This window comes from Taudactylus pleione, unplaced genomic scaffold, assembly GCF_031769625.1.
Source record: "Taudactylus pleione unplaced genomic scaffold, aTauple2 ptg000108l, whole genome shotgun sequence".
NCBI lineage: Eukaryota > Metazoa > Chordata > Amphibia > Anura > Myobatrachidae > Taudactylus > Taudactylus pleione.
In genome coordinates this window covers 5300865-5313174 of record NW_028284510.1, presented here as the reverse complement: position 1 = coordinate 5313174, position 12310 = coordinate 5300865, and positions in this window count along the sequence as shown.

The window sequence follows — 12310 nt, the reverse complement described above, 5'->3', positions numbered from 1 at the left end:
AAAGTAGTGCCAAGCGTGCGCCTGTGTCATAAGTAAAGGGCCGGCTGGCTTGACCATTAAAGGGTGCTGTAACCCCCGAAAGTACACTCCAGTCCAAACCAAAAAAAAAATTATTTTCTGTGTTTGTGAATTGTGTGCGCAGTAGCCGCACGTGCATCAACAAAGTAGTGCCAAGCGTGCGCCTGTGTCATAAGTAAAGGGCCGGCTGGCTTGACCGTTAAAGGGTGCTGTAACCCCCAAAGTACACTCCAGTCCAAACCAAAAAAAAAATTATTTTCTGTGTTTGTGAATTGTAAGCGCAGTAGCCGCACGTGCATCAACAAAGTAGTGCCAAGCGTGCGCCTGTGTCATAAGTAAAGGGCCGGCTGGCTTGACCGTTAAGGGTGCTGTAACCCCCGAAAGTACACTCCAGTCCAAACCAAAAAAAAAATTATTTTCTGTGTTTGTGAATTGTGTGCGCAGTAGCCGCACGTGCATCAACAAAGTAGTGCCAAGTGTGCGCCTGTGTCATAAGTAAAGGGCCGGCTGGTTTGATCGTTAAGGGTGCTGTAACCCCCGAAAGTACACTCCAGTCCAAACAAAAAAAAAATTATTTTCTGTGTTTGTGAATTGTGTGCGCAGTAGCCGCACGTGCATCAACAAAGTAGTGCCAAGCGTGCGCCTGTGTCATAAGTAAAGGGCCGGCTGGCTTGACCGTTAAGGGTGCTGTAACCCCCGAAAGTACACTCCAGTCCAAACCAAAAAAAAAATTATTTTCTGTGTTTGTGAATTGTGTGCGCAGTAGCCGCACGTGCATCAACAAAGTAGTGCCAAGCGTGCGCCTGTGTCATAAGTAAAGGGCCGGCTGGCTTGACCGTTAAGGGTGCTGTAACCCCCGAAAGTACACTCCAGTCCAAACCAAAAAAAAAATTATTTTCTGTGTTTGTGAATTGTGTGCGCAGTAGCCGCACGTGCATCAACAAAGTAGTGCCAAGCGTGCGCCTGTGTCATAAGTAAAGGGCCGGCTGGCTTGACCGTTAAAGGGTGCTGTAACCCCCGAAAGTACACTCCAGTCCAAACCAAAAAAAAAATTATTTTCTGTGTTTTTGAATTGTGTGCGCAGTAGCCGCACGTGCATCAACAAAGTAGTGCCAAGCGTGCGCCTGTGTCATAAGTAAAGGGCCGGCTGGCTTGACCGTTAAAGGGTTCTGTAACCCCGAAAGTACACTCCAAACCTAAAAAAATATATATATTTTCTGTGTTTGTGACTTGTGTGCACTGTGGCTGCACGTGCATCAACAATGGAGCAGCACCAAGCGTGCGCCTGTGTCCCATAAGTAAAGAGCCGGCTGGCTCATTTCTTAAATTGTGGTGTAACCCACAAAGTGCACTACTCTCCAGCAAAAATAAAAAAATATTTTCTGTGTTTGTGTGCGCTTTAGCCGCACGTATATTATATATCAATATAACATAAATGGAGGACCAAACTTTCTCCGATAAAAATAAAATAGGGAAAGATCAAGAACCACTTCCTCCTAGTGCTGTTGCTGCTACTGGGAGTTGTTCATCATCCCAGAGAGGAAGTAGGAACATCACTACTTTTACTAAACAATTGACCTTCCAACAGTCCCTAGCGATGAGGATGAAGTACGACAGCAGTCATCGTGAAGCAAAACGTATAACTGAGGCCTTGACTGCTGTGTTGGTGTTAGACGTGCGTCCGGTATCCGACATTAGTGCAGTGGGATTTAGACAATTGATGGAGGTAGTGTGTCCTCGGTTCCAAATCCCGTCTAGATTCCACCGGCATCCTCAAAGCAGCAGTGACAAGCGTGCGTCTGTCTGTTAAAGGGTGGTGACACCCTCAAAGTGTGCTACACAAACAATTAAAATATTGTTCTTTTTTTTTCTGTCTTTGTGAATTGTGTGGGCTGTAGCCGCACTTGCATCCTCAAAGCAGCAGCGACAAGCGTGCGTCTGTCTGTTAAAGGGTGTTGTAACTCTCAAAGTGCTCCAAAAAATCAAAAATTTTTTTTTAATGTGTTTGTGACTTGTGTGCGATGTAGCCACACTTGCATCCTCAAAGCAGCAGCGACAAGCGTGCGTCTGTCTGTTAAAGGGTGGTGACACCCTCAAAGTGTGCTACACAAACAATTAAAATATTGTTCTTTTTTTTTCTGTCTTTGTGAAATGTGTGGGCTGTAGCCGCACCTGCATCCTTAAAGCAGCAGCGACAAGCGTGCGTCTGTCTGTTAAAGGGTGGTGACACCCTCAAAGTGTGCTACACAAACAATAAAAATATTCTTCTTTTTTCTGTCTTTGTGAATTGTGTGGGCTGTAGCCGCACTTGCATCCTCAAAGCAGCAGCGACAAGCGTGCGTCTGTCTGTTAAAGGGTGTTGTAACTCTCAAAGTGCTCCAAAAAATGAAAAAAATTTTTTTAATGTGTTTGTGACTTGTGTGCGATGTAGCCACACTTGCATCCTCAAAGCAGCAGCGACAAGCGTGCGTCTGTCTGTTAAAGGGTGGTGACACCCTCAAAGTGTGCTACACAAACAATTAAAATATTGTTCTTTTTTTTTCTGTCTTTGTGAATTGTGTGGGCTGTAGCCGCACTTGCATCCTCAAAGCAGCAGCGACAAGCATGCGTCTGTCTGTTAAAGGGTGGTGACACCCTCAAAGTGTGCTACACAAACAATAAAAATATTCTTCTTCTTTTTCCTGTCTTTGTGAATTGTGTGGGCTGTAGCCGCACCTGCATCCTTAAACTAGCAGCGACAAGCGTGCGTCTGTCTGTTAAAGGGTGGTGACACCCTCACAGTGTGCTACACAAACAATTAAAATATTGTTCTTTTTTTTTTCAGTCTTTGTGAAATGTGTGGGCTGTAGCCGCACCTGCATCCTTAAAGCAGCAGCGACAAGCGTGCGTCTGTCTGTTAAAGGGTGGTGAAACTCTCAAGTGCTCCAAAAAATAAAAAACTATTTTTGTTATGTGTTTGTGACTTGTGTGCGATGTAGCCGCACTTGCATCCTCAAAGCAGCAGCGACAAGCGTGCGTCTGTCTGTTAAAGGGTGGTGACACCCTCAAAGTGTGCTACACAAACAATAAAAATATTCTTCTTCTTTTTTCTGTCTTTGTGAATTGTGTGGGCTGTAGCCGCACCTGCATCCTTAAAGCAGCAGCGACAAGCGTGCGTCTGTCTGTTAAAGGGTGGTGACACCCTCAAAGTGTTCTACACAAACAATTAAAATATTGTTCTTTTTTTTTCGGTCTTTGTGAAATGTGTGGGCTGTAGCCGCACCTGCATCCTTAAAGCAGCAGCGACAAGCGTGCGTCTGTCTGTTAAAGGGTGGTGTAACTCTCAAAGTGCTCCAAAATATAAAAAACTATTTTTTTAATGTGTTTGTGACTTGTGTACGATGTAGCCGCACTTACCTCCTCAAAGCAGCAGCGACAAGCGTGCATCTGTCTGTTAAAGGGTGGTGACACCCTCAAAGTGTGCTACACAAACAATAAAAATATTCTTCTTTTTTCTGCCTTTGTGAATTGTGTGGGCTGTAGCTGCACCTGCATCCTTAAAGCAGCAGCGACAAGCGTGCGTCTGTCTGTTAAAGGGTGGTGACACCCTCAAAGTGTGCTACACAAACAATTAAAATATTGTTCTTTTTTTTTCGGTCTTTGTGAAATGTGTGGGCTGTAGCCGCACCTGCATCCTTAAAGCAGCAGCGACAAGTGTGCGTCTGTCTGTTATAGGGTGGTGACACCCTCAAAGTGTGCTACACAAACAATAAAAATATTCTTCTTCTTTTTTCTGTCTTTGTGAATTGTGTGGGCTGTAGCCGCACTTGAATCCTCAAAGCAGCAGCGACAAGCGTGCGTCTGTCTGTTAAAGGATTACATCGGTGACAGCATCCAAGTAGGCATGTCAGACAGTCCGTACCTGTACTGGCAGGAAAAAGAAGCAATTTGGAGGTCCCTGTACAAACTGGCTCTATTTTACCTGAGTTGCCCCCCCTCCAGTGTGTACTCCGAAAGAGTGTTTAGTGCAGCTGGGAACCTTGTCAGCGAAAGGCGTAGGAGGTTGCTTCCACAAAATGTGGAGAAGATGATGTTCATAAAATTAATTATCAACTCTTCCAGGGAGACCAGCCTCCAGAACGTACAGAGGGACCTGTGGTTCCAGCAGGGACGAATTAATACTCTGTGAGGATGAGGATGTACACACTGAAGAGGGTGAGGAATCGGTGGATGAGGAGGATGAGGATGACATCTTGCCTCCGTAGAGCCAGTTTGTGCAGGGACAGATTAATTGCCAGCTTGTTTTGTGGGGGCCCACATGAACCAATCATTTCAGCCACAGTTGTGTGGCAGACCCTGGCGCTGAAATGATTGGTTTGTTAAAGTGTGCATGTCCTGTTTATACAACATAAGGGTGGGTGGGAGGCCCAAGGACAATTCCATCTTGCACCTCTTTTTTTTCTTTGCATTATGTACAGTTTGGGGCCTAGTTTTTCAATGCCATCCTGTCTGCCACTGCAGTTTCACGCCTAGATGGGTCACGTGTTTGTGCCGCCCACTCGTGTCGCTTAGCATAGTCATCCAGCTACCTCGGTGCAACCTTTTGGACATAAAAACACTATTGTGAGGTGTGAGGTATTCAGAATAGACTGGAAATGAGTGGAAATTAAGGTTATTGAGGTTAATAATAGCATAGGAGCAGAAAAACCTACAAATTCTGTGATTTTAGCTGTTTTTATGCTTTTTTTCAAAAAAATACAGATCCAAAACACAAAACCCAGAACCCAAAACACGGAAGGGTGGTTTTGGCAAAAACAATCCAGATCCAAAACACGAAGAAAGATCCAGATCCAAAACCAAAACACAAAACACGAAAAGTGGCCGGTGCACACCCCTACTTTAAACATAGGGAATGTTGGTTCCAAAATATTGCAATAATTTGTTAAGCTGGCCACCGCTTCACGGTCATTCCCATCTAGCCAGTCCCTACACTGATTCTCAGATAAATGAACTTGATCTGCCATCTTGGGCTCAAGCTTGCATACATTTTAAACATGAAACTGGGTCCTGCCTTAAAAAGACAGGACCGCACCCAGGGCTATCAGTTAATAAGCACCTGGAAAAAGAAAAAAGTTTGTCTTACATTTGGCAGGACCCAGTTTCATGTTTAAAATGTATGCAAGCTTGAGCCCAAGATGGCAGATCAAGTTCATTTATCTGAGAATCAGTGTAGGGACTGGCTAGATGGGAATGACCGTGAAGCGGTGGCCAGCTTAACAAATTATTGCAATATTTTGGAACCAACATTCCCTATGTTCAAAGGAGTTGCAGTTTGAAAAGCATGTGAGTGCCGAGTTTGTATGATATTTTTTATGTAGATGGTGTGGTCACATATCAAGGGCACCCCAGATGGTTGAGTGCCGTGGATTGAGCCTGTCGTTTATATATATATATATATATACATACATGCATGCATGCATGCATGCATACATACATACATAGAGAGGTACCGGCGCCAACTTCTCAACTCAATCGAGGATTTACACAAAAAAGGTGTGTAATACGTTCTCCCAAATTTATACGGGGTGTCAGCTGAACCTAGTGTGAATGGACCTTTGGAAGGGCCCTTTTGTGTAAATAATGTGAATATACCAGGTCCTTAGCGACTGACGTATATATTATAACAAGCAATGTGCAAAAGTGCAAAAATAAAAAATAAATATATTATGGCCAAATGTTAAAAGATAACTTGTATCAATTTAATATTAAAACATGTAGACTTAAAAACTATGAGAAATAGTCTTCTACTCACGTCCAGGGTTTCTCGGCATAGTGGTCGATGGGTAAAACCTGTGAGGTCACTGTGGCGGGGGCCGTCTGGCGGTGGCGCTGATGTTTGGCGAGGGGCAATGACTGTGCGTGGTCCTGTGCGGGCATGTTGTCACTCTGGGCTGGTGAGGCTTGGTGGTGCTTCCGTTCCGTTCGGCATGGGCGACGCCATCTTGCCTTCGGCCATGTGATTCAGCCGTCCAATCCTGGTGTGTCACATGCTCTCTCTGGCCAGTCACGGTATGGCACTCGGTATTTAGGGAGGTCCAGAGCCTCTCTTCATTGCCAGTGCAATGTGTTTCTCAGCATAGCTGAGAGAGAGTTCCCTGTGCTCACCACCTGTTTTCCTGTGATACGCTACCTGCCTGCCTGTTTGTCTGCTCCAACCCTGCTGGACTCCCCTGCATCCTCCATTACCTTCCCCTTGTCTGAGTACCTGAGTCTGCTGTTCACCCTGCACCTTGCCTCCACTGACACTCTGCTGGATAATCCTTCCTCAGTCTGCATTCTTCATTTCAGCCACCACACCTGATTTCTCCAGCCTGTTATCAAGTGGATATTTCCCTATTAACAAGTCACTAGCTGGACAGTTCCCATTGTCTGCCACTACCTGAACATTTTCTATTTAACCAGTCACTACCTGAACATTTTCTATTTAACCAGTCACTACCTGGACATTTTTCCCATTACTTCACCACTGCTCCCAAGTGCACTTAGTGCTATATCTGGACTTTAGTTTTTGTCATATTCATGTCTATCAAACCACTCATTAAAAGTTCCACCTTTTCATTTAAACCTGCTTCAGTGTCTGCTCCTATCACCACCCCGGGCCCACAACAAACCCAGAACCTCACACTTCTCGGGGTTCCCCAAGTATGGGGCAGGTGTTTTTATGATTGCAGGTGCTTGCGGAAGGTGGATTTTTTACATCATTTAAAACTTCACATTAGCAACTTTTATAATATTAGCACTAATTTTAATGTACCCCAAATTTGCTGGGAGTAGTTATTTCCACCAAAAAATACTGCTTAATGCTATTCTTCACCACTTGTGTTAAGGTGCCAATTGGAACCAATTGTCACAACTTACTGTAAGTACCTGAAATACCTTTATTAGGGCTAAAAGGGGGCATTTATAGTGATCTCCAATGTTAGTGCATCTTTTGGGGAGTGTCAGACTGAGTTCCCCATTTTTGACAGGACTTTTTGCCTGTTTCAGTTTTGCCGGGTGCCGTTTTTGCGTCCTTTCTAATTGAATATGGGGAATAGCGGGAGTGTGCCTGATACTTTTTCGCCTGCCGGACTTTTCGCCTACATCGTGTGTTTTGCATGCAAAAAAGTATAGTGGGTGTGAAACGAATTGAATACGGGCCTTAGTGTCTGTTCTTATTAAGGCAGGGCATGACAAATGTTTCTAAAATCTAGGAGCTAGGATGAAAGTGTAGGAGCCAAAACCTCCACGTCCCCCAGGGCAGCATTACTGATGTCTCTCCCATCACCCGCAGTGGGGGGAGCTGGAAGGTGGAGCTCATGAGTGAGCTCCAGCCGGCTCACTCCGTGGACACAGCAGCCAATGAGAGTCTGTCTGACTCTCATCGGCTGCTATATCAAACACACAGCCGCCGCTGGCAGCTGTGTGTTTACTACTGTGTAGTGTGGACCGCGCTCATGGTCTGCACTACAACGGCAGGGGGTTGCTGCAAATCTGGTCGCCAGCCTGCCAAATCTGGTCACCATGGCGACTTGGTCCCCGGGTTTTGTCGAGCCCTGTATTAAGGACTTGTTATTAAGCATAGTGGTCCTGTTTTTTAAAATTTTTAATAAAATAGCTGTATGAAATAGTATTATGCTATGTACCTCTATTTCCTTTTATGTTGGTACATGAAATATCTCCTGGGTCTGAATGAGGTCCTCTGTCTCTTCCATATATCATAGTGTTTTATTACCATGAGGCAGAAGCCCGTGGGGCTGACTGGTGCTGGCTGTGTGACAGTCTCATCCTTACCAGGCTGATGTGGTGCACAGTGACAGCGTCAACACTTATATGTGTCCTCCTGCAGCAGCTGGCGCAGGTTCACTATGTAGCTGGTGGCCAGGCACAGGTTGTCCAGCTTGGATGGGGAGGTTGGTCTTCAGCTGGGAGAACGCCTTTCTCAGCTGCATACGGGCTCCTTGTTGGGCATTGGCCACGCTCCTCCATCGGGACTGCTTGCTCTCCTTGGAGGAGCTGCAGCGAGGCTGCTTCCAGTCCGGGAGCTGCTGGCTCCCCCACTTCCTAGGCGCTTACAGGAATATATACTATTACCACTTAAGGGACTAAGGGGTCTAAGTACAAAGCCTTGGAGAGAAATAAAGTGGATGGAGATAAAGTACCAACCAATCAGCTCCTGACTTTTTTTCAAACACAGCCTGTAAAGTGACAAGTTAGGAGCTGATTGGTTGGTACTTTATCTCCGTCCACTTTATTTCTCCACAAGGCTTAGCACACAGACCCCATAGGTCCTTATCTCTTTATGATTAACACTGTGAAGTGTTATCAGTACTAGGAAAACAACCAGCCAAGTTATATTTAGGCTCCAATTATAATTATTTCTGGGAATTACTTTATACAGAAATTGGCAAGTTAAATTATATATTACCCCCCCCCCCAAACATAACATCGTTCCAATGCCCCTAGGTATATAGCAGCACTGTTCAAATCATAGCTGTATACCCATATATACACAGGGAGTGAATGCTCTGCATCTGCTCAACAGTGCTATCCTTGATGACTGCTGGATTGAAACCCCAATCAGTGTTTTACTAAACATCCTATTTCTCACTGCAAGCAGGACATTGGTATTGCTTCATTCTCTACTCCACTATTTGAATATGTTACATCTTAAGGAACACAGGCCCTGATTCAGAGCCGGTGCTCTGACAGAGCGCTCGCTCTGAATCAGGGACGGTCTTTTTTTTTTTAGAACGGCCTCCTGGCCGCTCGCATAGCTGTGGGTGACCACCCACAGCTATAGTGAGCGGCCGTGATGATGGTCGCGATGGTCAAGACCATCGGGCTTGCGACGAGACCCTTGTGGTAGGGTCTCGTGGCCGCAAGCCCCAGAGAGCTTTCGGCTCAAACAGAGCTCACTTGTGATGTCAGTGGGGCCGTCTCCACACGGTCGATGTTCTCATGGTAACGCCTCCGTCTGGGCAGCCACCCCCCCGGCCCGGCAACCAAAGGGGCGTGTTGTCACTCAACATCGACAGCACGACCCCTTTGGTGCGAGACCTGGAGCGACGGCGTGACCATCGCTATCCAGGTCTCGCGCATGCGCACGACGGAGCCGGCTCCATCGTGCGCATGCGCTCTGGGCCACCATCGACCTGGTTGCGAGCGCTCAGTGCTTGCGACCGGGTCTGAATCAGGCCCTCAGACAGGGGTTACACTGGCAAACAAGCTTAAGGAGCAGCGAGCTGATTATATATTAGTCTGTTATACCATCACCTGATGCTCTTGGTGTATATGAGAGATTTACGGTATTAACCCAGTGAGATTATTATAGTTTTATCCAGCTTTCTATTTTCCTTCAACCTACTGAACTTCCATTTACTTTGTCCAGGACTTTGAAGTAACTATTTTTATCACTGATACATTTGATTGCAGAATTTAATGATCTACTTCTACACCATTGCTCTTTATTTGACACTGTTTTTATTTTAGACTTGCTTACAGACAAATGAAGTGGTGCGGGTAGTTTTATGTATTTGATTTAGGTTTTTTCCCTATTGCCTGGAGCTTTTTGTTGTATTTATTGTGTTTTAAGAAATTAATTATTTATACTATGTGGATGGTCTTCCTGTAATCAACAATAGCGACTTTTTGGTAGTCGTTGCTAGCATCCCCCTCCTTCTAAAGGCAACAGGTGCTCTAACTTCAGGATTGTACCAAGGTGCCCGTGTTCTGGGGCACCCAGTGTTCCTTGTGAATGTTAAACAATATACATGTAAATTTCATTACAAATTGTTTCAGTCTTATAATGTTGTTGATCAAAAGTTGAAATAACCCTCTATTTACTGTGTTCATCATTTAAATAAGGTGCATAAACACGTAACGATTATTTGAACGATTTAAATATAACAACGTCGTTATCGTTCAATTGTTGAAAAAAATCGTTCAGTTTCTGAGTTATAACGATGAACGATTATCGCTCATGCGCGTTCCCATTTGTAGTTTGTAGTTCATTTTGACTGACCAACTGAACGATTTTCATTAAGAGAAGTTACAAAAATCGTTTGTAGTTCAAAAAAATCTTCATTACACTTTAAAAAATGAAGACAGATAATCTGACAGAAAATCGTTCATAAAATCATTGTGTGTGTATGCAGCTATAAACCTAATTTTCACACCCCAAATATCCCAAAGTACTGATTGTTTACAATTTGCAGTGTGGGCTTTCTTCAAACAGTATTAACAGAACTGTGATTTAGTAAATCTTTTGCTATATTGACAAACACAAGGTTCATGTTCTAGAACTCTCTGACACTGCCATAAAAATAAATGGGAGCACTCTGATTGGTCACAGCATAGTAGCTGCCATGCTCTGACCAATTGGAACGCTGTAATTCGTCTCATATGGCTTTTTATTTTGCCAAGTTCATTGGATGCCTACTTGTAGCTAAGAGAATCCTTCCCTATGTATCTAAGTGAGTAATAAAGATGGTAATGAGAGGAGTATTTAATAAACTACTTTTTCTATGGTGTATACCCTATCTTTTTGCAATATTTTTTTACAGGTGCACTACAAATGCCAGTGGGCCCTGTTGTTGGTTCTCCAAGTGTCATCCTGCCCTGATGCCAATTTAAATAGCACATGACAGAACTAGCTGGGATCTGTAGAGTACCAGTAATGAAGAATATAAATTCTTTCATTGAAACATATGTATTAAAAACACACCCACTGGTCGAGGATTGTGGGTAGTAGCCCTAGTGCCCTATCACATGGATGGTTGTTCCCAGTGGGGGAACCCCACATTTTTTTGTGGATTCTGCTTTCCGCTCCCATCATTTAGAATGATAATTAACACAACCTCTTTCACACCAATGATAAATATTCTCATCATTTATAATATTGATTAGAGATGCACAGTTTGTATTCCCAGAAATGCGAATCCACCCGAATCTTCGTGAACCTGGACAGATGCGAGTCTCAGTTCTGATCTTCCCGTGGTTCAGAATTTGGATTTTAAATCTGGACTTCGGGTTTTGGATTGAAGCCGTTTTTAAAAGCTTTTTATCAATTTATTCATGTTTAAGAGAAAAAAAAACACACAGCCAAAATAAAAACACTTTTGTAAAAAAAAACAAAAAAACCCACGAAGTTGAATCCAGATTCAAAAGCAAAACCAAAACACGGATGTCAGCGCACATCTCTAATATTGATACTGTATATCTTAGACAGCTAGTGCAGTCAGATATCCGGTATATCCGATATTACTATTTATCCAACTTTTGTATTATAAAATGTTTTGTAAATATAACATGCTGACCTCTACTGGGCAGCATGGTGTCATGGTGGTTAGCATTGCTTTCTCTCAGCACTGGGGCTATGAGTTACACTGCAAAAAAGTGTAGACTGTAAGCTATAAGGGGACAGGGACTGATGTAAATACAATGGTGGAACAATAGAAATAATAATAATAATCTTTACCCAGACTACAGTATATTTCTTATCTGATTCTCTGTAGGGCCCACACCCTGATACTGGTTACTGTAAATAAGAGAAGCTTGCTGATAGAGGATGTCTAAATAACTGTAACACTTCCTGATATTTTATTATAAATCTAGTTTGTGATGTCACCACGGATTATCTATAAAATCTGGATGCGACAAAAACAGCTCGAAAACATCTCTTGAAAGCAAAGCAGGTAAGAAAAGCACATTAGTAACTGACTAAACATTAATTATATTCTACTTACTAATATGGTACATATTTTATTTATATAGCTCTTCTTTTAACTATACACGAAAGTACAAACATGTATTGGCAGTCCATACACTATGTGTGTGTGTGTGTGTATGTAAATATATATATATATATATATATATACACATAAATATATATGCTGTGTATATATATATATATATATATATATATCTGTGTGTGTATGTATATATATATATATATATATATATATATAAGGGGTGAGCGGGTTCGGATTTCTGAAATCCGAACCACCCCGAGCCCCCCCGATCCGAGTCCGATCCGAGTCAGGCTCGACTTTTCCCACCTGACTCAGATCTGAAATCGAGGCAAAACGTCATCATCCCGCCTTCCGAGTCTCGCGGGTTTTGGATCCTATATAAGGTACCCGCGTCGGTGCCATTTTCTCACTCGGCTGTGGACAGTGAAGAGGGAGGGTGGGAGTTAGGGCTGTGTAGTGTAGTGTAGTGTAGTGCTGCTGTTGTCCACTACTTCAAAGTCCATAGGGGCTGGCTGTGTTGT